Source organism: Balaenoptera ricei, chromosome 13 (genome assembly GCF_028023285.1).
Source record: "Balaenoptera ricei isolate mBalRic1 chromosome 13, mBalRic1.hap2, whole genome shotgun sequence".
Taxonomy (NCBI): Eukaryota; Metazoa; Chordata; class Mammalia; order Artiodactyla; family Balaenopteridae; genus Balaenoptera; species Balaenoptera ricei.
In genome coordinates, this window is record NC_082651.1 from 38,468,717 (window position 1) to 38,492,747 (window position 24,031).

General features: G+C 43.1%; 2 pseudogenes; both read left to right on the top strand.

Annotated features, from left to right (window-relative positions):
- Positions 1 to 1,080: 1,080 nt before the first annotated feature.
- On the top strand, positions 1,081 to 6,135 carry LOC132377343 (heterogeneous nuclear ribonucleoprotein A3-like; annotated as a pseudogene).
- Positions 5,578 to 23,789, top strand: LOC132377344 (heterogeneous nuclear ribonucleoprotein A3-like; annotated as a pseudogene).
- Positions 23,790 to 24,031: the final 242 nt, after the last annotated feature.

Consider the following 24,031-nt stretch of genomic DNA (forward strand, 5'->3'; position numbering starts at 1 on the left):
AATTAGGTTTTCTAACTAGAAAGACCCAATCAAGAAATTTCTTAGTTAATGACACACAAAAGTTGGTAATGTGACCTAAAATTCTCTTACCATCTGTGCCATGAAGAACAGTAATCTGTTGGACTGAAGATGATGAAGCAAACTTGACAGGAACTTTGCCCAACTTCTGTGTACCTGAGGTCTGGAATATCATGTCCACGATCTTCAGCATTAACAAAAATCTCAGATGAAAACATGGTTTTTCCTGGACTCTCTGTTGTTATCTGAGTGACTGCATCAGATGATAATTTTCCAGAGAAGGGAGAAAACGGGGTCTTAATCTCCTTTGGTGATCTGAACAAAAAAGAGAAAGCACACAGCAGGTCATATCCTTGGCTTATCAAATACTGTAATTTCTTTCCAAATGTGGCTTCAATATTTTTTGGAGACACATCCAACTCAAATGGTTAAGTTATTTCTGCAGTACCCTTTGCTTTTTTACATACTTATTACAGGGTGATCATGCATGAGTTTACTTTTACTTATTTTAAAATCTACTTTTATTCTGGATTTAGAATGCTATTATATAAGGAAAGGGTACTTTTCAGTTGAAGTGGAAAGATATCCATTAAAAAATAATTACTGGAAGTCCACTATAAATTAGGGGACTATGCTAAACGCATAGAGTGTACAAAAATAAAAAAGAAACAGAGCCTTTCCTCAAAAAGTTTATATGTCAGTGGGGGAACCAGAGGTTTTTAAGGTTGTAATTATGTATATAGATTATAAAGAATCCATATTAAAACATAATGGAGTAAATAAATGAGTGTATAAATAAATAAATAATAGGAGGGAGGGAGAAGACAAATCTTGCCAACAGAAGAATTCCATATGTAGGTAACCTCCCCCCCGCCCCCCCCGCCCCCCCCCCCTCCCCGGCATCCATCTCCTCCCCAAGGAGGTGGAGGTGAAGCTTAATCTTCCCCTTAAGTCCAGTCCTGGGCTGGCCTTAATGATTGAATTCCAAAGACAGTATAAAATGGGAGAAAAAGTAACTTTACAGTGGAGAAACCAAGCAAACACCATGTTATGCAAGTGATGATGTTTCACATCACCAGTGATGTCACGGAGACACTACATACTCTCTGTTATGATGTGATGAGACGGTTACTTCGCTTCTGCGGTATTCTTTGTCAAAACCTATAACTCCAGTCGAATCATGAGAAAAACATCAGCCAAACCCAGACTGAGAACAATTCTACAAAATATCAGACAAATATTCCTCAAGACTGTCAAAATCATGAAAAACAAGGAAGGAATGAGGAACTGTCATAGACCAGAGAAGACTAAGGAGACATGACAACTAACTAAGTGGAATGTGATATACTGGATTGGGTCCTAGAACAGAAAAAGGTCATTAACAGGAAAACTGGTGAAATCCAAAAAAAGTCTTAAGTTTAGTTAATAGTAATGTATAAATGTTGGCTTTTTAATTTTGAAAAATATACTATGGTAGTATAAGATGTTAGCAATAGGAAAAACTGGGAGAGAGGTAAAGGGAACTCTGTTTGTATCTTTTCTGCAGATTTGAAATTATTTGAAAATGAAAAAGGTCATTTTTAAAAAATGGAGTAATACTGTATTGTATTATATCACAGAAGAAGAAGACCTTTTAAAAGGTCTTTTAAATCTCTACCCTCTATATACTATTCACTAATTAAAAGGACAATTATGAGAAAAGAAAATAGGCCCATCTCCCTTATGTATACAGAAGCAAAAATCATACACAAAATGTTAGACAATCAAATGTAGAGTGTGTGAGTGAGTGAATGTGTGTGTGTGTGTGTGTGTGTGTGTGTGTGTGTGTGTGAATTCCTACCAAGTTGTTTTACTCCAGAAATGCAAGGTGAGTTAACATTCAAATATCAATAGATGTCATGCACCACATCCATAAAATAAAGGAGAAAATGTATATGATCATATCAGTATAGTCAGATAAAGCATTTGATAAAATTCAATAATTATGTATGATTAAAAACTCATAGCAAAGGGAAACTACAAAAAACTTTAGAGCCACCATCCTATTTATAGTGAAATGTGGAGAATGTCCACTGTAAGATTAGGAACAAAATAAGAATGCCAACTCTTACCTTTTCTATTCAACCTATTAGTAAAAGTATTAAATGGCATTAGCAGTAAGGCAGGAAAAAGAAATCAGAAATATAAGGCTAAGAAAGGAAGAAATCATACTGTCACTTTCCATAGTTGATATAATTAAGGATACAGAAAATCCAAAACCATCTACAGATAACTTATTAGAATATCAGTTAGTTTTTAGAAGAGTTGCCAGATAAGAGACCAAACATTAAAAAATTCCACTAACATTTTTCTGTGTCTGAAAAGTTATAAAATTAAAAACTAAAAAATATGCCATCTACATTATCATCAAAACATCATATACCTAATAATAAGTGTAATAAAAAATGTAAGAACCCTATTAGAATAGAAAACTATTGATATATCATAGAGAGAAATTAAAGGTGATCTAAATAGGATTTCTGCTTTGAGGCAGGATGTATAGGCATACCTCACTTTATTGCACTTCACTTTATTGTACCTTGCAGATAATGCTTTTTTTTTTTTTTTTTTTTACAAATTGAAGGTTTGTGGCAACCCTGTGTCAAGCAGCTCTACTGGTGGTGCCATTTTTCCAACAGCATTTGCTCACTTCGTGTCTCTATGTCATGTTTTGGTAAGTCTCACAATATTTCAAACTTTTTCACTATTATACTTGTTACATGATCTGTGATCAGTGATCTTTGATGTTACTATTGCAAAAAGATTACAGCTTGCTGAAGGCTCAGATGATGGGTAGCATTCTTTTTTTTTTTTTTTTTTCAATTTTTTTTTTTTTTTAATTAATTTATTTTTATTTTATGGCTGTGTTGGGTCTTCGTTTCTGTGCAAGGGCTTTCTCTAGTTGTGGCAAGTGAGGGCCACTCTTCATCGCGGTGCGCGGGCCTCTCACTATCGCGGCCTCTCTTGTTGCGGAGCACAGGCTCCAGACGCGCAGGCTCAGTAATTGTGGCTCACAGGCCCAGCTGCTCCGCGGCATGTGGGATCCTCCCAGACCAGGGCTCGAACCCATGTCCCCTGCATCAGCAGGCAGATTCTCAACCACTGCGCCACCAGGGAAGCCCCCTATGGGTAGCATTCTTAAAGTCTACTTTCAAATTAAGATATGTACTTTTTTTAGACATAATGCTATTGCACACTTAATAGACTACAGTATAGCATAAACATAACTTTTACATGCACTGGGAAACCAAACAACTCGTGTGACTTGCTTTCTTATGATATTCTCCTTATTGTGGTGTCTGGGACCAAAGCCATATCTCCATAATAATATGCCTGCACTAGGTAGGCACAGGCCATCACTCCTGCTGCAACGAGCAAACAAACTTGAATAAAAGATCATCGAGCTAAGGAAGCAATCAAGAAACAATATCAACTAATATGCTAGAGAGGGACATTTAGAGATTTGGAGCAGGGGTTTGGTGTAGGGAGACATACTCCACTGGAAAAGAGAAATCACCATACCTTTTGATGAACTCATTTGCTGGCATGATGGAGTGAAATCTAGCAGAATGTCAAGCCGATTTCCCCCACAGGACATTTCCTTAGTGTCAGGGTGGTATAGGATGATGGGGGACTGAGCCAAGAAAGCAGAGTGAAATTTCCTGCACAGTCATGGCACTAACAAACCAAATCCCGCTAGATAAAGGGGCCTGTGACAATCATTAGGTCTCCTCTTCAAGACATTTGCCAGTTTTTGAACCTATATAAAGCAGGAAGCTAAATACCTAATGCCTGAGGGAGAGAACTTTCCAAAGTGAGGAATTAGAGACCTACCAGACTCACAGTAAAAACCCAGAAGTGCCATCCCCAAGAAGGGGGCTGAGTCAGAAAAAGTGAAATCATCTGCAATGTTTCAGTGTTTATGAGACAAATTTTCACTGAGAAAGTGTAACGGCAACAAATACATAGCTGGTCTCTCCTTACATTTGCCATACTCTGAAGCTGTGAGAACTGAGAGCCTAAAGAGCTGAATTCAAACATCTGAAAGACTGAAGTCAATAACTGACTGTATTTATTGAAGAATCAAAGACCTGTCAGGCTCACAGCAAAAATCCAGGGAGGCCACAAATTAGGAAAAATCATAGGTAGGATGAGACAACTAAAGCTCCAACCCAGTTCTGACCTAGTAAAATTCCTGAAATGACTGAAATGATCAGCCACTCTGATTAACAGAGAAAAGGGTAAATCTTCTCTGGTGCAAAGTAATAGCATCTTCAGTCTCTATGAATTTTTTATTCACCACGTCCAGCACACAATCAAAAATTATGAAATTCCTGAAGCAGGAAAAAGTGACTAAAACTTAAGACAAAAAAAAAAAAAAAAAAAAAACCAAGAAAAATTGATTTAGAGGGAATTCAGATTCTGGAGTTAGCACAGAACTTTAAAATGACTATATTGAGAGTAAAAGATGGGGATTAATAGATTAAAATATGGAGAATCTCAACAGAAAATTGGAATCAATTTTAAAAAATCAAATACAGATAAATGAAAAATAAGAAAACTGATCCCCAGCAGACCTTAGGGAATACTAGAAGAAATTTTTTTGGGCTGAAGTAAAATGGCCCAACATAGAACAGAGCTGGGCTCTCGGTCCCATATTGAACTCGAGTTGGAAGAGGCGAGTCCGGTCTCAAAACGGAGGTAAAACCGCCGCCCGGTCGCCCCCAGCCCGACTCCGGCCGCCGCCGCCGCCGGGGGGAGGAGGGCCATGATCCAAAGGAACCAGAACAGTTGAGAAAACTGTTTATTGGCGGTCTGAGCTTTGAAACTACAGACGATAGCTTAAGAGAACATTTTGAGAAATGGGGCACACTTACAGATTGTGTGGTGATGAGAGACCCCCAGACAAACCGTTCCAGGGGCTTTGGTTTTGTGACTTACTCTTGGGTTGAAGAGGTGGATGCAGCAATGTGTGCTCGACCACACAAGGTTGATGGGCGTGTAGTGGAACCAAAGAGAGCTGTTTCTAGAGAGGATTCTGTAAAGCCTGGTGCCCATCTAACAGTGAAGAAAATTTTTGTTGGTGGTATTAAAGAAGATACAGAAGAATGTAATTCGAGAGACTACTTTGAAAAGTATGGCAAGATTGAAACCATAGGAGTTATGGAAGACAGGCAGAGTGGAAAAAAGAGAGGATTTGCTTTTGTAACTTTTGATGATCATGATACAGTTGATAAAATTGTTGTTCAGAAATACCACACTATTAATGGGCATAATTGTAAGTGAAAAAGGCCCTTTCTAAACAAGAAATGCAATCTGCTGGATCACAGAGAGGTCGTGGAGGTGGATCTGGCAACTTTATGGGTCGTGGAGGAAACTTTGGAGGTGGTGGAGGTAACTTTGGCCGTGGTGGAAACTTTGGTGGAAGAGGAGGCTATGGTGGTGGAGGTGGTGGCAGCAGAGGTAGTTATGGAGGAGGTGATGGTGGATAAAACGGATTTGGAGGCGACGGTGGTAACGATGGTGGTGGTCCTGGTTACAGTAGTAGAGGAGGCTATGGTGGTGGTGGACCAGGATATGGAAACCAAGATGGTGGATATGGTGGCGGTGGTGGAGGATATGATGCTTACAATGAAGGAGGAAATTTTGGAGGTAACTACGGTGGTGGTGGTGGGAGCTATAATGATTTTGGAAATTATAGTGGACAACAGCAATCAAATTATGGACCCATGAAGGGGGGCAGTTTTGGTGGAAGAAGCTCGGGAAGTCCCTATGGTGGTGGTTATGGATCTGGTGGTGGAAGTGGTGGATATGGTAGCAGAAGGTTCTCAAAACTCAGAAGAAAAGGGCTACAGTTCTTAGCAGGAGAGAGAGCGAGGAGTTGTCAGGAAAGCTGCAGGTTACTTTGAGACAGTCGTCCCAAATGCATTAGAGGAACTGTAAAAACCTGCCGCAGAAGGAACGATGATCCATAGTCAGAAAAGTTACTGCAGCTTAAACAGGAAACCCTTCTTGTTCAGGACTGTCCTAGCCACAGTTTGCAAAAAGTGCAGCTATTGATTCATGCAACGGAGGGTCAATTAGATGTACATTCCTGAGGTCTTTTATCTGTTGTAGCTTTGTCTTTTTCTTTTCATTACATCAGGTATATTGCCCTGTAAATTGTGGTAGTGGTACCAGGAATAAAAAATTAAGGAATTTTAAACTTTTCAATATTTGTGTAGTTCAGTTTTTCTACATTTTAGTACAGAAACTTTAACAAAATGCAGTTTTGAAGGTGTTTCCTTGTGAGTTAACAAGTAAAGAAGATCATTCATTGTTCATTAATATTTTGTATGAATTTTGCTAAAGTTAACTGTAAAGAAACACCTGCTGACTTGCAGTTTAAGGGGATCTATTCTCCCCATTTCCAAACCATGAAATGAATGGGCTCTGACATGTGGAGAGAATAGATATTTGTATGTTTGCAATGTGTGTTTTAGATAATAGAATTGGGTATTTAAATTAGCATATTTGTGAATTTAATAGCTTTAAGATGTACTTCAAATGAAAAATCTCAGAATTCAAAAAAAAAAAAAAACAAAAGAACAGAGCTGGGAGCGCGATTGGCGCTGCCTGCGGGGGAGGAGCGCCGCCGCCGCCGCGAGCTGGGAGCTCGATTGTCGCTGCCTGCGGGGGAGGAGCGCCGCCGCCGCCGCCGCCGCGAGCTGGGAGCTCGATTGGCGCTCCCTGCGGGGGAGGAGCGCCGCCGCCGCCGCCGCGAGCTGGGAGCTCGACTGGCGCTCCCTGCGGGGGAGGAGCGCCGCCGTCGCCGCCGCGAGCCGGGAGCTCGATTGTCGCTGCCTGCGGGGGAGGAGCGCCGCCGCCGCGAGCTGGGAGCTCGCTTGGCACTGCCTGCGGGGGAGGAGCGCCGCCGCCGCCGCCGCGAGCTGGATTGGCGCTGCCTGCGGGGGAGGAGCGCCGCCGCCGCCGCCGCGAGCTGGGAGCTCGTTTGGCGCTGCCTGCGGGGGAGGAGCGCCGCCGCCGCGAGCTGGGAGCTCGATTGGCGCTGCCTGCGGGGGAGGAGCGCCGCCGCCGCCGCGAGCTGGGAGCTCGATTGGCACTGCCTGCGGGGGAGGAGCGCCGCCGCCGTCGCCGCCGCGAGCTGGGAGCTCGCTTGGCACTGCCTGCGGGGGAGGAGCGCCGCCGCCGCCGCCGCCGCGAGCTGGGAGCTCGTTTGGCGCTGCCTGCGGGGGAGGAGCGCCGCCGCCGCCGCCGCCGCGAGCTGGGAGCTCGATTGGCGCTGCCTGCGGGGGAGGAGCGCCGCCGCCGCCGCCGCCGCGAGCTGGGAGCTCGATTGGCGCTGCCTGCGGGGGAGGAGCGCCGCCGCCGTCGCCGCCGCGAGCTGGGAGCTCGATTGGCGCTGCCTGCGTGGGAGGAGCGCCGCCGCCGTCGCCGCCGCGAGCTGGGAGCTCGATTGGCGCTGCCTGCGGGGGAGGAGCGCCGCCGCCGTCGCCACCGCGAGCTGGGAGCTCGATTGGCGCTGCCTGCGTGGGAGGAGCGCCGCCGCCGCCGCCGCCCCCGCCGTCGCAGTCGTCGTGAGTGAAGAAGCGCCTCGGTCACGCCTGGTGAGGGCCCTCGCCGACGCCTGGGCTTACCTGCCGCCCGGCCAGCTCCTCTCGTTTCCCGTCCCCCGCGGCCCGGCGCGGGGCAGGCCTGCCAGGGCCATGGAGGACGAGGTGGTCCGCATTGCCAAGAAGATGGACAAGATGGTGCAGAAGAAAAACGCGGTGAGCGCGGCGGGCGGCGCGGGCCGGAGGGAGGCCGGGCGGCGGGCGGGGGCCAGTCGGCCTGAGGGGGCTCCCGGCCCGCGGTGAGCGCGGCGGGTGCTGCGAGACGGCGGCGAGGCCCGCGCTCTGGGGAGGGGTTCCTGGGGAGGGGGGAGCTTCGTGTCCCGCGGCCGCGTCCCGGGCAGGGGTTCTGGGGGGCGTCCTGTCCCGCAGCTGCGTCCCGGGCAGGGGTCTGGGGGGCGTCCTGTCCCGCAGCTGCGTCCCGGGCAGGGGTTCTGGGGGGCGTCCTGTCCCGCGGCCGCGTCCCGGGGAGGGGGTCCTGGGGGGGTCCCGGGGAGGGCGTCCGGTCCCGCGGCCACCGGCGCTGGGATCCGCCCTGGGCGCCCGAGGCCCCTCGTGATTAGCGCAGCCCGGTAAACTCTATGGAGGCATCTTCCTCATTATTTTAAACGTGACGGTGGTAAAGCCTCGCTGGTTTAGCTGAAGAGTGCAGAGAGCCCTCCCTGTTTGAAAGAATTGGTTCTCTTTCCCGGGCTCATTGGCCAGCAGCGAGAAAACAACATCAAACAGAGGTTTGTGATCAGTTTTAGACATGAAACTGTTCAAGCAAAACGTGAATTTCCTGGATCTTATTTTTGAGGAAGGCTGAACATTCCCTTGATTGTCTCAACTCCCCTGCATGTTTGTTTAGCAATTAAAAAAGGTGAACTACGCCAGTGTACTTGGCAAGTTGCTAAACTTTTTGGAAAAAGTGGATCTCGTTAGGCCGCGGAGTGCGGGGAGCTGTGTTTAAGGCATTGCCGCCGACGAGGCTGTGCTGCCGGCTGGATTTGGACACATGTCGTTGCTGGTCCTCTCAGTGGTTTACAGTTGCTACCGGTGGCGTTTTCTGTTACTGATAACGTGTGCACGTGAACGTGGTCTCTTGCGGTTTGTATGAGGTGCTCCAGTTTCTGCATTTCTTTCCACCTGTGTGGGCCACTCTCAGTCCCTTGCTTCCGAGTCGTCTATATTTTCAGCTAAACTTCTGAAATTCTAAGTCCAACGAATGTGAAGGAGAGAAGGGCTGCTCTGATTTGCACAGCACTTTGGAGTTACAAAGCGTTTGTGCAGAATTCTTTGGGGACTCACGACAGCTGTGTTGCATTCATTTTACAGAATAAGAAACTGAGTCAGACCAAGCAGTTCACCTCCTTAAATGAAGTGTGCGTTGTGGATTAAGCCAGGACCCGAGTTTTCTGCTGGGCAGCATGCAGAAGTAGTGTTGAACACCGAATTCTTAAGACTTCAGACTTGGTGTGCGCCTCTTTTCCTTTAACAGGTGCATTGCCCGGCGTGTAATTTCATACCCTGTTCATCTGTCTTTGCAATTTTGGCTTTTTAAAGGATTTCCTGTTTGTTTTCTGTTGCAGACGTTGCCGGTGCCATTTATTTTTTCTGTTGATACAGGCCTTTCATTCCTCACTGCAAGTGATGAGTTCTGTATATTTGATTGGCTGAACGTTTCTGTTACTCTGTTTAAACTGGCAAGTTTTTTTTCTTTGCCTAGAGAACCCTAGACTCCCCTAGTAGAAGCTGGCTCCTAGGGAAAAAGGCCGTTTCTTGGGTAATTTTTTTCTCGAACTCAGGCTATAAAACGTGTACCTTTTAATCATCTAGTGCACTAGGTGTTTTTGTTTGTTTCCTTTCCTTGAAATAGACGTTTCCTAGAAATGAGGAATTCCTTAGTGAGCAAGTATGGAGAAGACCAGTTTGTATTTATCTGCAGTTCTCAAATTATAAACACATAATGCGTCAGCAGGAGAATGAGGATAAGCTCCACAGATAATCCTCAAGTCTCACTTTTCTTTTCAAATCTTATATTTCTAGTAGTACAGAACTTTACCAATATAAAAACTTGCCCCCCCCCCCCAAAAAAAAGAACACAACTGCAGGAAAGAACAAAGAGCACTTAAAGTGTGTGTGTGTGTCTAATATATACATGTACATATACCCAGGTACATACACCTTTATATTTATACGTTATTTTGTAAATAAATGACAATAATAATGTCTTGTGGAGATGTAGAACAGAAGTATACAACAAAAGCACAAACAGCAGGAGGGGGCAAATGGAGTTAAACTGTTAAACCTCCATGGGATGGTTCCATGGAGGAGGCAGAGAGGGGGATGGGATCCTCGAAGAGCTGCTGAAGACCTTGCATTTTTTGCAGATCTCTTTAGAATGCTACTTGCATATTGTGCTCTCACTGAATGCACCTGGCTGAGCTATGGCACATTAGCACGGTAAACATTTGTCAGATTTGCCCTAGTCAGAAAATTTTCTATACCTGCCATCCTGCTTGGCACTTAAAAAAAAATTTTTTTTTTTTAAGCTCTCTATGATATAGGGATGATGGGTGAAGAAGGTAGGCTGCAGGGTAATATGTAGTATGTATGATCCCATTTTGATACAGTAAACAGAAAGTATTAAATGCATGCCTGTTTGTATGAGCAGTGAGTTTGCATGGTTATCTCAAGAGGGAGGGAATGGGACGGGTAGAGAAAGAGACTGACCACAGACTATTGTTTTACTTGTTACAAGAGGCATGTGTTGCCTTCATTTCTGATTAAACTTTTTGTTTACAGATTATTGTAGGTTTACATGCAATTGTAAGAAATAATAGTGCGATAGCTCCTGTGTGTCCTTTACCCAGTTTTCCCCAATGGTAACATCTTACAGAATCATAGTATACTGTCACAACCTGGGTATTGCCATTGACACAGTCAAGATAGAGAACATTTCCATCCCACAGGATCTCTCCTGATGCCATTTTATAGCCACTGCTGCTCCCCCACTCCCCACCAAATCATAATGATCTGATAGTGCAGTGGATAAAGTTGCAATAAAGTTTTTGTGCAGATGATCAAGGGAAAATACCCCCTGGGGAAGATGGCCCGTCTCCCACTCCCCCGGCCCTATCTGTCCCTGGCAACCTGTCATTTCAAGAATGTTATGTGGGACTTCCCTGGTGGCGCAGCGGTTAAGAATCTGCCTGCCATTGCAGGGGACATGGGTTTGATCCCTTGTCCGGGAAGATCCCACATGCCGCGGAGCAACTAAGCCCATGCGCCACAACGACTGAGCCTGCGCTTTAGAGCCCGGGAGCCACAACTACTGAGCCCACGTGCCACAACTACTGAAGCCCGCGTGCCTAGAGCCCGTGCTCTGCAACAAGAGAAGCCACCGCAGCGAGAAGCCCGCACACTGCAACAAAGAGTAGCCCCCGCTCGCCGCAACTAGAGAAAGCCCACACGCAGCAACGAAGACCCAACGCAGCCAAAAATAAAATAAATTAACTAATTAATTAAAAAAAAAGAATGTTATGTGAATAAAATCATATAGTGTGTAACCTTTTTTTTTTTTTTAAGTAAAAAAAATTTTTTTTTGGCTGCGCTGCCGGTTGTGCGATCTTAGTTCCCCGACCAAGGATTGAACCCAGCCCAGGTAGTGAAAGTGCTGAGTGCTAAACACTGGACCGCCAGGGAATTCCCAGTATGCAACCTTTTGGATCGGCCTTTTTCAATCAGTGTAATTCCCTGGAGAGTCATCCAAATTGCATGAATCAACAGTGCTCCTTTTTTTTTAAAAAAAATATTTATTTATTTATTTGGCTGTGCGGGTCTTTAGTTGCAGCATGCGGGATCTAGTTCCCTGACCAGGGATGGAACCTGGGCCCCCTGCATTGAGAGTGCAGAGTCTTAACCGCTGGAACACCAGAGAGGTCCCAGTGCCGCTTTCTTTTTAATTGCTGAGTAGTATTCCATGGTTTGGCTGTACTTCAGTTTGTTTAATCACTTGCCCATTGAAGAACATCTGAGTTTTTTTCCCATTTCCTGACTATTACTGATAGAGATGCTGTGGACATTTGTGTACCTTTTTTTGTGCGAACATGCGTTCTCTGGGATAAATGCCGTAGGGTATGTGTTGCTTTTTTTGTTTTTTTTTCGGCTACGCTGTGCCACATGTGGGATCTTGGTTCCCCAATCAGGGATCGAGCCCGTGCCCCCTGCATTGGGAGCTTGGAGTCTTAACCGCTGGACTGCCAGGGAAATTCCTGTATTGCTCCCCCCGCCCCACTTGATTGATTGATTGGTTGATTGGCTGTATTGGGTCTTAGTTGCGGCATGCGGGACCTTCGTTAAGGCATGTGGGATCTTTATTGTCGTTGCGGCGCACGGGCTCTTCGTTGCAGCATGAGAGCTTCTCTCTAGTTGTGGCGTGCGGGTTTTCTCTCTCTAGTTGTGGCACGTGGGCTCTGTAGTTGTGGCGTGCAGGCTCCAGAGCGCGTGGGCTCTGTAGTTTGCTGCACGTGGGCTACCTCATTGAGGTGTGCGAGCTCAGTAGTTTGGTGCGAGGGCTTAGTTGCCCCGCGGCATGTGGGATCTTAGTTCCCCGACCGGGAATCGAACCCGCGTCCCCTGCATTGCAGGACGGATTCTTTACCACTGAACCACCAGGGAAGTCCCTGTATTGCTTTTTTAAATTAAAAAAAAAAAAAAAAAGGAAAAGCAATTAGAGGTGAAACAACTAATTATACGATTGCCTTTCAAAGTACATATTCAAACCCTACATTCTTGGTGTACATAAGTTATTTATGTTGATTTGTGGTGTTTAGCTCTAGCAACAAGGCAATAATAATAACGCTGTAGTTTTCCTTGTTTCTTTCAACTGATGATCTGTGTATTTATTACAAATATTAATTAACACTCACAAGCTACCAGGAGGCAAGTAATGGTTAGCGCTGGTGTGGTTAACTCCTTTATAGATAGGGAGGTTGAGGCATGGGTATTGTGGAATTTGCCATGTTGAGGCATGGGTATTGTGGAATTTGCCTAAGGTTATAGCACTGTGTTCTGACTCAGATTCATTCAGATTTATTCCTTCCCTTTCTGTCTCCTGAATTAACGCTTTGTAATTTTGACCTAGGTGTGAGGACACGAAAAGGGTTTTTTTCTGTATCTGAGGTTTAGTGCTTGTTTTATAGAAGCAATATAGTATAGTATAGTGGTTAGAGTAGGCACTTTAGCATCTGATTTTTGTTTTTTTCTTAAGTCTTTAATGAATTTGTTACAATATTGCTTCTGTTTTATGTTTTGCACATGCCGGAAAGGTAATAGGCCTTGGCCCCTGGGCCTGGGCTTCGTCTCTTGTGCTGTCTCCTGTCCCTGTTGCCCCCGCGCGCTGGCCCGTCCGCGCTGTGCCAGGGGGTATTGGTCGTCTCGCGGCTCAGTTCACAGTAGCTGAAAGGGACTGTGTGTGATGTTCTCATTTCTGCCCATCGTTTTCAAAGGGAGGCTCTGGCCATTGCTCCTCGGGTAAAATGCAGAGGGAGTGCTTTTTAAGATGGGACTGTCAGTGTTGGGGACACTCCTTAATTACCAAAACGGAATCCCCTTCAGTTCCTCCAGCTGTGTTGTTTTGGCACAGAAGATGTGAGTAATAGGAACTGGAGCTAAGTTGGAGTGAAAAAACGCACCGGTCCCGCCGAATTTTCCATCGAAACAGTTGATTTGTGTTGTCTCTAGGAATTCTAAAGGGCGTACCGTTGCTTCCTAACCGGAGTCATTTGAGAGATCTACCTCTGTACGTTCAAATGATTAATTTTGAGACTTTGCTCATGTGTGCAGTAAACCCTTTAATTCCCTAAGACCTTCCTTTCCTCCATCTCATACCCCATTAAGCCCGCTTCAGTTCATCTCCTGAATTTCTTTGGAATCTGTCAGCTCTCCCTCAACACCCTAATACTGAACTTGCCTGTGTGTTGCGATTAGGTCCTAACTAGTGTCCATATATCTTGTTTCCTTCCAATCCGTTCTTCACACAAAAAACCTTCAAGGCAAGTTGGAACATTGCTCATAAACATCGCTCACAAACATTGTTTTGAGAATAGAAAACACAGTGTTGGCCTTTAAGACTCTGCGTGGTCTAGAATCCTCTCTGCTTCTCTAGCCCCATCTTGTGCCACTTGTGCCCTCACTTTCTATGCTTCAGATACACTGAATTAACCTTAGTTCTCACTCATCTGACAGAAGTCAGTTCAGATATTATTTTTCACTGTGATCCCTAGCATTAAGCAAGTTGATTATCAGGTTTTGTATGAGGACTAAAACTAAACTGGGAAGTGGAAGAATTGAGTTTCAACTGTTTCAGTCAACACGCATGTATTAATGATACCTACATATTGAACACCGGGCTAGGTTTCATGAGGGATACAGAAGTTCTGGCCATCTCTGGTTTTGGATATCCCTTATTTGTTGAGACCTTTGCGTTGTTTGGTTGCCTTTTGTCTGTTTTCAAGATGGGAAAACAGGAACGAGGGAAGTATAGGTTATTACTAGGTGGGGTTGAACAAGTGGAGCAGCAAACTGCAAGGCAGAAAGAAGAGGGACGTACTATAGAGGGATATGATTTCCATTCTCAAGGCGCCTGCATCCTGTGCAGGGAGACAGCCTAACATAAAATGTGCCTAACAAAAAATATATTGACTTCTTACTAAAAATCTGCAGTTCATATAACCAAGGGGTTTATAACTTCTCCTTTAAAAGTGATATTCCTGGGACTTCCCTGGTGGTCCAGTGGTGAAGACTCTGCGCTTCCAATGCAGCAGGCGTGGGTTCAATTCCTGGTTGGGGAGCTAAGATCCCACATGCTGCGCAGCCAAAGAAATTTTTTTCAAAAGTTATACTCCTGTATTATTGAATTTAGTGGTTTAGATTTTGTTTTAATGTTAAGAAGATTTCAGTTTATTTACCAGGAACAAACAAAACATAATGTAAAAATAGTTTCCCAGAAACGATTTCCATCATTCTCTTCTTCCCTTTCTCCCGCAGACTGGTGTTTCATCTTTACAAGCTCTCTGTCTTTCCATAGGAAAGCTGTCTGGCTTGGAGGTTGCAATCCCAGGGAATTTTTCATCAGCGGGGAAGTCTCCATCACTACAGAGGGATCAAGGGAGAAGTCAGTCCCTGGTAAGTGAGATGCTCCCCCTAAACACCAACACAGCAGTCGTGTACCTTTTAAGGGGTTCAAGGGCAAGATGGGCTAGGCATTTCTACTAACTCTTCTTAAGGACCATGGACAGTGCCGTAAGCTACGAGGTAAGCGGTGACTGTTGTAATTCTTACTGGTGATCATTTCCTGTCACTGATTCTCGGCTTTCTTTGTATTTCATAGGACTGTTATAAGTCCAATAGAAAATGAGTCTTATTTTTAAAAAACTGAAATGTTTTACAAAGCCTAGCATTCTCATATAGAGTCCTTTCAATTCTCCCCACTTTCCCAAGAGGCTATGAACGCTTCACACCATGAACTAGGAGAGGGGGTAGAGCCCTTTCTGATGAAATACATCAACAAAGACAGAGTCTTAGCCTGCTTGCTCTCTGGACAGGATCTCGGACCACAAAGTCTTCAATCCTGGTATAAATGAAGGAAGTGAGGACAGTTCAACTGGCACTCTCATAACAAGAGTTGTGAAACACCTTCCAAAGAGACTATAGCAGTAGATGAGGGAAGGGAGTGCTACAGTGTGGTAGTACAGGGGGAATGATCGACTACAGCAGTGAAAAATGTGGTACCTATTGGTGTGCTCTCGGGGTTCTTGTACATGTAGCATAGATGACCTTTACAGTGGCCCTCTCACCTTCCCACCTGCATTAGGTGTTCTTTTTTTTAAATTTATGTTTATTTATTTATTTATTGTTTGAACTTATTTATTCTATGTGTTTATTTTTTTGGCTGCACTGGGTCTTCATTGCTGTGCACGGGCTTTCTCTAGTTGGCGGCTAGCGGGGGCTACTCTTGGTTGCGGTGTGCGGGCGTCTCATCGCGGTGGCGTCTCTTGTTGCGGAGCATGCGCTCTAGGCGCGTGGGCTTCGGTAGTTGCGGCTCACGGGCTCTAGAATGCAGGCTCAGTAGTTGTGGCACATGGGCTTAGTTGCTCCACGGCATGTGGGATCTTCGCAGACCAGGGCTCGAACCCGTGTCCCCCGCATTGCATTGGCAGGTGGATTCTTAACCACTGCGCCACCAGGGAAGCCCTATTCTGTATACTTTTAAAATATTTTTTAAAATTTTACTTCTGAATCCACAGAGTTAAAAATCTTTTATTATTAAACCAAATAATATTTCTCTTTTAAAGGAGTCCTTTCTACCAAGTACCTGTATGTAAAGGTAAGACCGTGAACTGTGGGCTCTATGTAGACCGATCCATTTGATGTCAGAAGAGGTATAAAATACACTTTCACAGTTGGATTTCCTCTCCTGTGCTCTGCCACCAACATGAAAACAGCATACCCAGAGTAGCCTGGGTTTCAGTACAAGGCATGTGGAACAGACCCAAACCGTTTTTGCATCCTGATGCCAAACTCCAACTGACTCATAAGCCCATGAGTGAGGAAAGCAAATGTCTGTTGTTATAAAGCACAGATTTTCGAGGTTCTTATACAGTATCACGGTGGCAATAGGTAACTGACACATTAAAGGTGTTCTGTGTGATATTGATTAGACTATACATTTGGGGGGCATAATTTTATATCACAATAAAAATGTATAAGAAATATAACCATCTCGGGTTTCCCTGATAGCGCAGTGGTTAAGAATCCGCCTGCCAATGCAGGGGACACGGGTGCCAGCCCTGGTCCGGGAAGATCCCCCATGCCGCGGAGCAACTAAGCCCATGTGCCACAACTACTGAGCCTGCGCTCTAGAGCCCGCGAGCCACAACTACTGAGCCCATGCACCGAAGCCCACGCGCCTAGAGCCCGTGCTCCACCACAAGAGAAGCCACCGCAATGAGAAGCCCGTGCACCGCAACGAAGAGTAGCCCCCGCTCGCCGCAACTAGAGAAAGGCTGCACGCAGCGATGAAGACCCAACACAGCCAAAAATAAAATAAATAAAAGTAAAAAAAAAAAAAAAAAGAAAAGAAATATAACCATTTCAACATATAAATGTATTTATTCAAATTAAATTCAGTGCAATTTACATGTGGAACTAAGCAATTTTCTTTATACATTTAGGCATATTCCATTTATACCTACAGACAGATAAACTTTTTGCACAAGTAGGAAAACTTAAAATATATTTTGAATAGATTTGTACAAACTGTTGAATACTTTAAAATTAGTAATTGAAAGTTCCCACCCTCATTTGGAGGCAGAATGGGAACTTAACTTTCCAGTTACTGGTCTGAAAAAGAAAATAACTTGCTATAATTTTGAATGTTATATAGTATAAGCACTATAAAAATATCACTGTCATGATAGCATAGGAACACTCTAAATGTAGACCTTATGGTAGAAATTGCTAGCTGTTCACCAAAACTCTTTTCTTCTTCATCCTGGAAAGCACAGCTAAACTATTCCTAGTCAGTGGAAAGTGATGTGGGCCACACCTAGGCCTAGCCCATAAAAGCCTCCCAACATGTGCTCCTCCATGCTTTTCGTCCCTTCCAGTTGACTATGATGATGAATCCAGGGTTCCGTGTTTTAAAGAAAGCAGAGTCACAGTCAACCTGGGTCCCTGCTCAACGTTTCTTGAGCAAGAAATAGACTGGTATTGTGTTTGCTATCTGTTCACTGTATCATGCAAAACAATAGTAAAAGAAACAATGCCAAATAGTTATCTACCTCCCTAAAATTGAACCTCTATAGTTTTTATGTTTTCATGAACTACTTGCATTCTTATGACAAGTATTATGAGTTGAAAATACGTCAGCCACAAGTAGCATGAGTTTCACATAGGTTGTTAACTTCACTAGAAATTGAAGTAAAAACATAATAAATTATATTCTCTTCATAGCTATGTAAATAAAAGATGTTTTAATCATGTACAACCTAATGCTTAAAATTAAAATTAGGTTTTCTAACTAGAAAGACCCAATCAAGAAATTTCTTAGTTAATGACACACAAAAGTTGGTAATGTGACCTAAAATTCTCTTACCATCTGTGCCATGAAGAACAGTAATCTGTTGGACTGAAGATGATGAAGCAAACTTGACAGGAACTTTGCCCAACTTCTGTGTACCTGAGGTCTGGAATATCATGTCCACGATCTTCAGCATTAACAAAAATCTCAGATGAAAACATGGTTTTTCCTGGACTCTCTGTTGTTATCTGAGTGACTGCATCAGATGATAATTTTCCAGAGAAGGGAGAAAACGGGGTCTTAATCTCCTTTGGTGATCTGAACAAAAAAGAGAAAGCACACAGCAGGTCATATCCTTGGCTTATCAAATACTGTAATTTCTTTCCAAATGTGGCTTCAATATTTTTTGGAGACACATCCAACTCAAATGGTTAAGTTATTTCTGCAGTACCCTTTGCTTTTTTACATACTTATTACAGGGTGATCATGCATGAGTTTACTTTTACTTATTTTAAAATCTACTTTTATTTTGGATTTAGAATGCTATTATATAAGGAAAGGGTACTTTTCAGTTGAAGTGGAAAGATATCCATTAAAAAATAATTACTGGAAGTCCACTATAAATTAGGGGACTATGCTAAACGCATAGAGTGTACAAAAATAAAAAAGAAACAGAGCCTTTCCTCAAAAAGTTTATATGTCAGTGGGGGAACCAGAGGTTTTTAAGGTTGTAATTATGTATATAGATTATAAAGAATCCATATTAAAACATAATGGAGTAAATAAATGAGTGTATAAATAAATAAATAATAGGAGGGAGGGAGAAGACAAATCTTGCCAACAGAAGAATTCCATATGTAGGTAACCTCCCCCCCGCCCCCCCCGCCCCCCCCCCCCTCCCCGGCATCCATCTCCTCCCCAAGGAGGTGGAGGTGAAGCTTAATCTTCCCCTTAAGTCCAGTCCTGGGCTGGCCTTAATGATTGAATTCCAAAGACAGTATAAAATGGGAGAAAAAGTAACTTTACAGTGGAGAAACCAAGCAAACACCATGTTATGCAAGTGATGATGTTTCACATCACCAGTGATGTCACGGAGACACTACATACTCTCTGTTATGATGTGATGAGACGGTTACTTCGCTTCTGCGGTATTCTTTGTCAAAACCTATAACTCCAGTCGAATCATGAGAAAAACATCAGCCAAACCCAGACTGAGAACAATTCTACAAAATATCAGACAAATATTCCTCAAGACTGTCAAAATCATGAAAAACAAGGAAGGAATGAGGAACTGTCATAGACCAGAGAAGACTAAGGAGACATGACAACTAACTAAGTGGAATGTGATATACTGGATTGGGTCCTAGAACAGAAAAAGGTCATTAACAGGAAAACTGGTGAAATCCAAAAAAAGTCTTAAGTTTAGTTAATAGTAATGTATAAATGTTGGCTTTTTAATTTTGAAAAATATACTATGGTAGTATAAGATGTTAGCAATAGGAAAAACTGGGAGAGAGGTAAAGGGAACTCTGTTTGTATCTTTTCTGCAGATTTGAAATTATTTGAAAATGAAAAAGGTCATTTTTAAAAAATGGAGTAATACTGTATTGTATTATATCACAGAAGAAGAAGACCTTTTAAAAAGTCTTTTAAATCTCTACCCTCTATATACTATTCACTAATTAAAAGGACAATTATGAGAAAAGAAAATAGGCCCATCTCCCTTATGTATACAGAAGCAAAAATCATACACAAAATGTTAGACAATCAAATGTAGAGTGTGTGAGTGAGTGAATGTGTGTGTGTGTGTGTGTGTGTGTGAATTCCTACCAAGTTGTTTTACTCCAGAAATGCAAGGTGAGTTAACATTCAAATATCAATAGATGTCATGCACCACATCCATAAAATAAAGGAGAAAATGTATATGATCATATCAGTATAGTCAGATAAAGCATTTGATAAAATTCAATAATTATGTATGATTAAAAACTCATAGCAAAGGGAAACTACAAAAAACTTTAGAGCCACCATCCTATTTATAGTGAAATGTGGAGAATGTCCACTGTAAGATTAGGAACAAAATAAGAATGCCAACTCTTACCTTTTCTATTCAACCTATTAGTAAAAGTATTAAATGGCATTAGCAGTAAGGCAGGAAAAAGAAATCAGAAATATAAGGCTAAGAAAGGAAGAAATCATACTGTCACTTTCCATAGTTGATATAATTAAGGATACAGAAAATCCAAAACCATCTACAGATAACTTATTAGAATATCAGTTAGTTTTTAGAAGAGTTGCCAGATAAGAGACCAAACATTAAAAAATTCCACTAACATTTTTCTGTGTCTGAAAAGTTATAAAATTAAAAACTAAAAAATATGCCATCTACATTATCATCAAAACATCATATACCTAATAATAAGTGTAATAAAAAATGTAAGAACCCTATTAGAATAGAAAACTATTGATATATCATAGAGAGAAATTAAAGGTGATCTAAATAGGATTTCTGCTTTGAGGCAGGATGTATAGGCATACCTCACTTTATTGCACTTCACTTTATTGTACCTTGCAGATAATGCTTTTTTTTTTTTTTTTTTTTACAAATTGAAGGTTTGTGGCAACCCTGTGTCAAGCAGCTCTACTGGTGGTGCCATTTTTCCAACAGCATTTGCTCACTTCGTGTCTCTATGTCATGTTTTGGTAAGTCTCACAATATTTCAAACTTTTTCACTATTATACTTGTTACATGATCTGTGATCAGTGATCTTTGATGTTACTATTGCAAAAAGATTACAGCTTGCTGAAGGCTCAGATGATGGGTAGCATTCTTTTTTTTTTTTTTTTTTTCAATTTTTTTTTTTTTTTAATTAATTTATTTTTATTTTATGGCTGTGTTGGGTCTTCGTTTCTGTGCAAGGGCTTTCTCTAGTTGTGGCAAGTGAGGGCCACTCTTCATCGCGGTGCGCGGGCCTCTCACTATCGCGGCCTCTCTTGTTGCGGAGCACAGGCTCCAGACGCGCAGGCTCAGTAATTGTGGCTCACAGGCCCAGCTGCTCCGCGGCATGTGGGATCCTCCCAGACCAGGGCTCGAACCCATGTCCCCTGCATCAGCAGGCAGATTCTCAACCACTGCGCCACCAGGGAAGCCCCCTATGGGTAGCATTCTTAAAGTCTACTTTCAAATTAAGATATGTACTTTTTTTAGACATAATGCTATTGCACACTTAATAGACTACAGTATAGCATAAACATAACTTTTACATGCACTGGGAAACCAAACAACTCGTGTGACTTGCTTTCTTATGATATTCTCCTTATTGTGGTGTCTGGGACCAAAGCCATATCTCCATAATAATATGCCTGCACTAGGTAGGCACAGGCCATCACTCCTGCTGCAACGAGCAAACAAACTTGAATAAAAGATCATCGAGCTAAGGAAGCAATCAAGAAACAATATCAACTAATATGCTAGAGAGGGACATTTAGAGATTTGGAGCAGGGGTTTGGTGTAGGGAGACATACTCCACTGGAAAAGAGAAATCACCATACCTTTTGATGAACTCATTTGCTGGCATGATGGAGTGAAATCTAGCAGAATGTCAAGCCGATTTCCCCCACAGGACATTTCCTTAGTGTCAGGGTGGTATAGGATGATGGGGGACTGAGCCAAGAAAGCAGAGTGAAATTTCCTGCACAGTCATGGCACTAACAAACCAAATCCCGCTAGATAAAGGGGCCTGTGACAATCATTAGGTCTCCTCTTCAAGACATTTGCCAGTTTTTGAACCTATATAAAGCAGGAAGCTAAATACCTAATGCCTGAGGGAGAGAACTTTCCAAAGTGAGGAATTAGAGACCTACCAGACTCACAGTAAAAACCCAGAAGTGCCATCCCCAAGAAGGGGGCTGAGTCAGAAAAAGTGAAATCATCTGCAATGTTTCAGTGTTTATGAGACAAATTTTCACTGAGAAAGTGTAACGGCAACAAATACATAGCTGGTCTCTCCTTACATTTGCCATACTCTGAAGCTGTGAGAACTGAGAGCCTAAAGAGCTGAATTCAAACATCTGAAAGACTGAAGTCAATAACTGACTGTATTTATTGAAGAATCAAAGACCTGTCAGGCTCACAGCAAAAATCCAGGGAGGCCACAAATTAGGAAAAATCATAGGTAGGATGAGACAACTAAAGCTCCAACCCAGTTCTGACCTAGTAAAATTCCTGAAATGACTGAAATGATCAGCCACTCTGATTAACAGAGAAAAGGGTAAATCTTCTCTGGTGCAAAGTAATAGCATCTTCAGTCTCTATGAATTTTTTATTCACCACGTCCAGCACACAATCAAAAATTATGAAATTCCTGAAGCAGGAAAAAGTGACTAAAACTTAAGACAAAAAAAAAAAAAAAAAAAAAACCAAGAAAAATTGATTTAGAGGGAATTCAGATTCTGGAGTTAGCACAGAACTTTAAAATGACTATATTGAGAGTAAAAGATGGGGATTAATAGATTAAAATATGGAGAATCTCAACAGAAAATTGGAATCAATTTTAAAAAATCAAATACAGATAAATGAAAAATAAGAAAACTGATCCCCAGCAGACCTTAGGGAATACTAGAAGAAATTTTTTTGGGCTGAAGTAAAATGGCCCAACATAGAACAGAGCTGGGCTCTCGGTCCCATATTGAACTCGAGTTGGAAGAGGCGAGTCCGGTCTCAAAACGGAGGTAAAACCGCCGCCCGGTCGCCCCCAGCCCGACTCCGGCCGCCGCCGCCGCCGGGGGGAGGAGGGCCATGATCCAAAGGAACCAGAACAGTTGAGAAAACTGTTTATTGGCGGTCTGAGCTTTGAAACTACAGACGATAGCTTAAGAGAACATTTTGAGAAATGGGGCACACTTACAGATTGTGTGGTGATGAGAGACCCCCAGACAAACCGTTCCAGGGGCTTTGGTTTTGTGACTTACTCTTGGGTTGAAGAGGTGGATGCAGCAATGTGTGCTCGACCACACAAGGTTGATGGGCGTGTAGTGGAACCAAAGAGAGCTGTTTCTAGAGAGGATTCTGTAAAGCCTGGTGCCCATCTAACAGTGAAGAAAATTTTTGTTGGTGGTATTAAAGAAGATACAGAAGAATGTAATTCGAGAGACTACTTTGAAAAGTATGGCAAGATTGAAACCATAGGAGTTATGGAAGACAGGCAGAGTGGAAAAAAGAGAGGATTTGCTTTTGTAACTTTTGATGATCATGATACAGTTGATAAAATTGTTGTTCAGAAATACCACACTATTAATGGGCATAATTGTAAGTGAAAAAGGCCCTTTCTAAACAAGAAATGCAATCTGCTGGATCACAGAGAGGTCGTGGAGGTGGATCTGGCAACTTTATGGGTCGTGGAGGAAACTTTGGAGGTGGTGGAGGTAACTTTGGCCGTGGTGGAAACTTTGGTGGAAGAGGAGGCTATGGTGGTGGAGGTGGTGGCAGCAGAGGTAGTTATGGAGGAGGTGATGGTGGATAAAACGGATTTGGAGGCGACGGTGGTAACGATGGTGGTGGTCCTGGTTACAGTAGTAGAGGAGGCTATGGTGGTGGTGGACCAGGATATGGAAACCAAGATGGTGGATATGGTGGCGGTGGTGGAGGATATGATGCTTACAATGAAGGAGGAAATTTTGGAGGTAACTACGGTGGTGGTGGTGGGAGCTATAATGATTTTGGAAATTATAGTGGACAACAGCAATCAAATTATGGACCCATGAAGGGGGGCAGTTTTGGTGGAAGAAGCTCAGGAAGTCCCTATGGTGGTGGTTATGGATCTGGTGGTGGAAGTGGTGGATATGGTAGCAGAAGGTTCTCAAAACTCAGAAGAAAAGGGCTACAGTTCTTAGCAGGAGAGAGAGCGAGGAGTTGTCAGGAAAGCTGCAGGTTACTTTGAGACAGTCGTCCCAAATGCATTAGAGGAACTGTAAAAACCTGCCGCAGAAGGAACGATGATCCATAGTCAGAAAAGTTACTGCAGCTTAAACAGGAAACCCTTCTTGTTCAGGACTGTCCTAGCCACAGTTTGCAAAAAGTGCAGCTATTGATTCATGCAACGGAGGGTCAATTAGATGTACATTCCTGAGGTCTTTTATCTGTTGTAGCTTTGTCTTTTTCTTTTCATTACATCAGGTATATTGCCCTGTAAATTGTGGTAGTGGTACCAGGAATAAAAAATTAAGGAATTTTAAACTTTTCAATATTTGTGTAGTTCAGTTTTTCTACATTTTAGTACAGAAACTTTAACAAAATGCA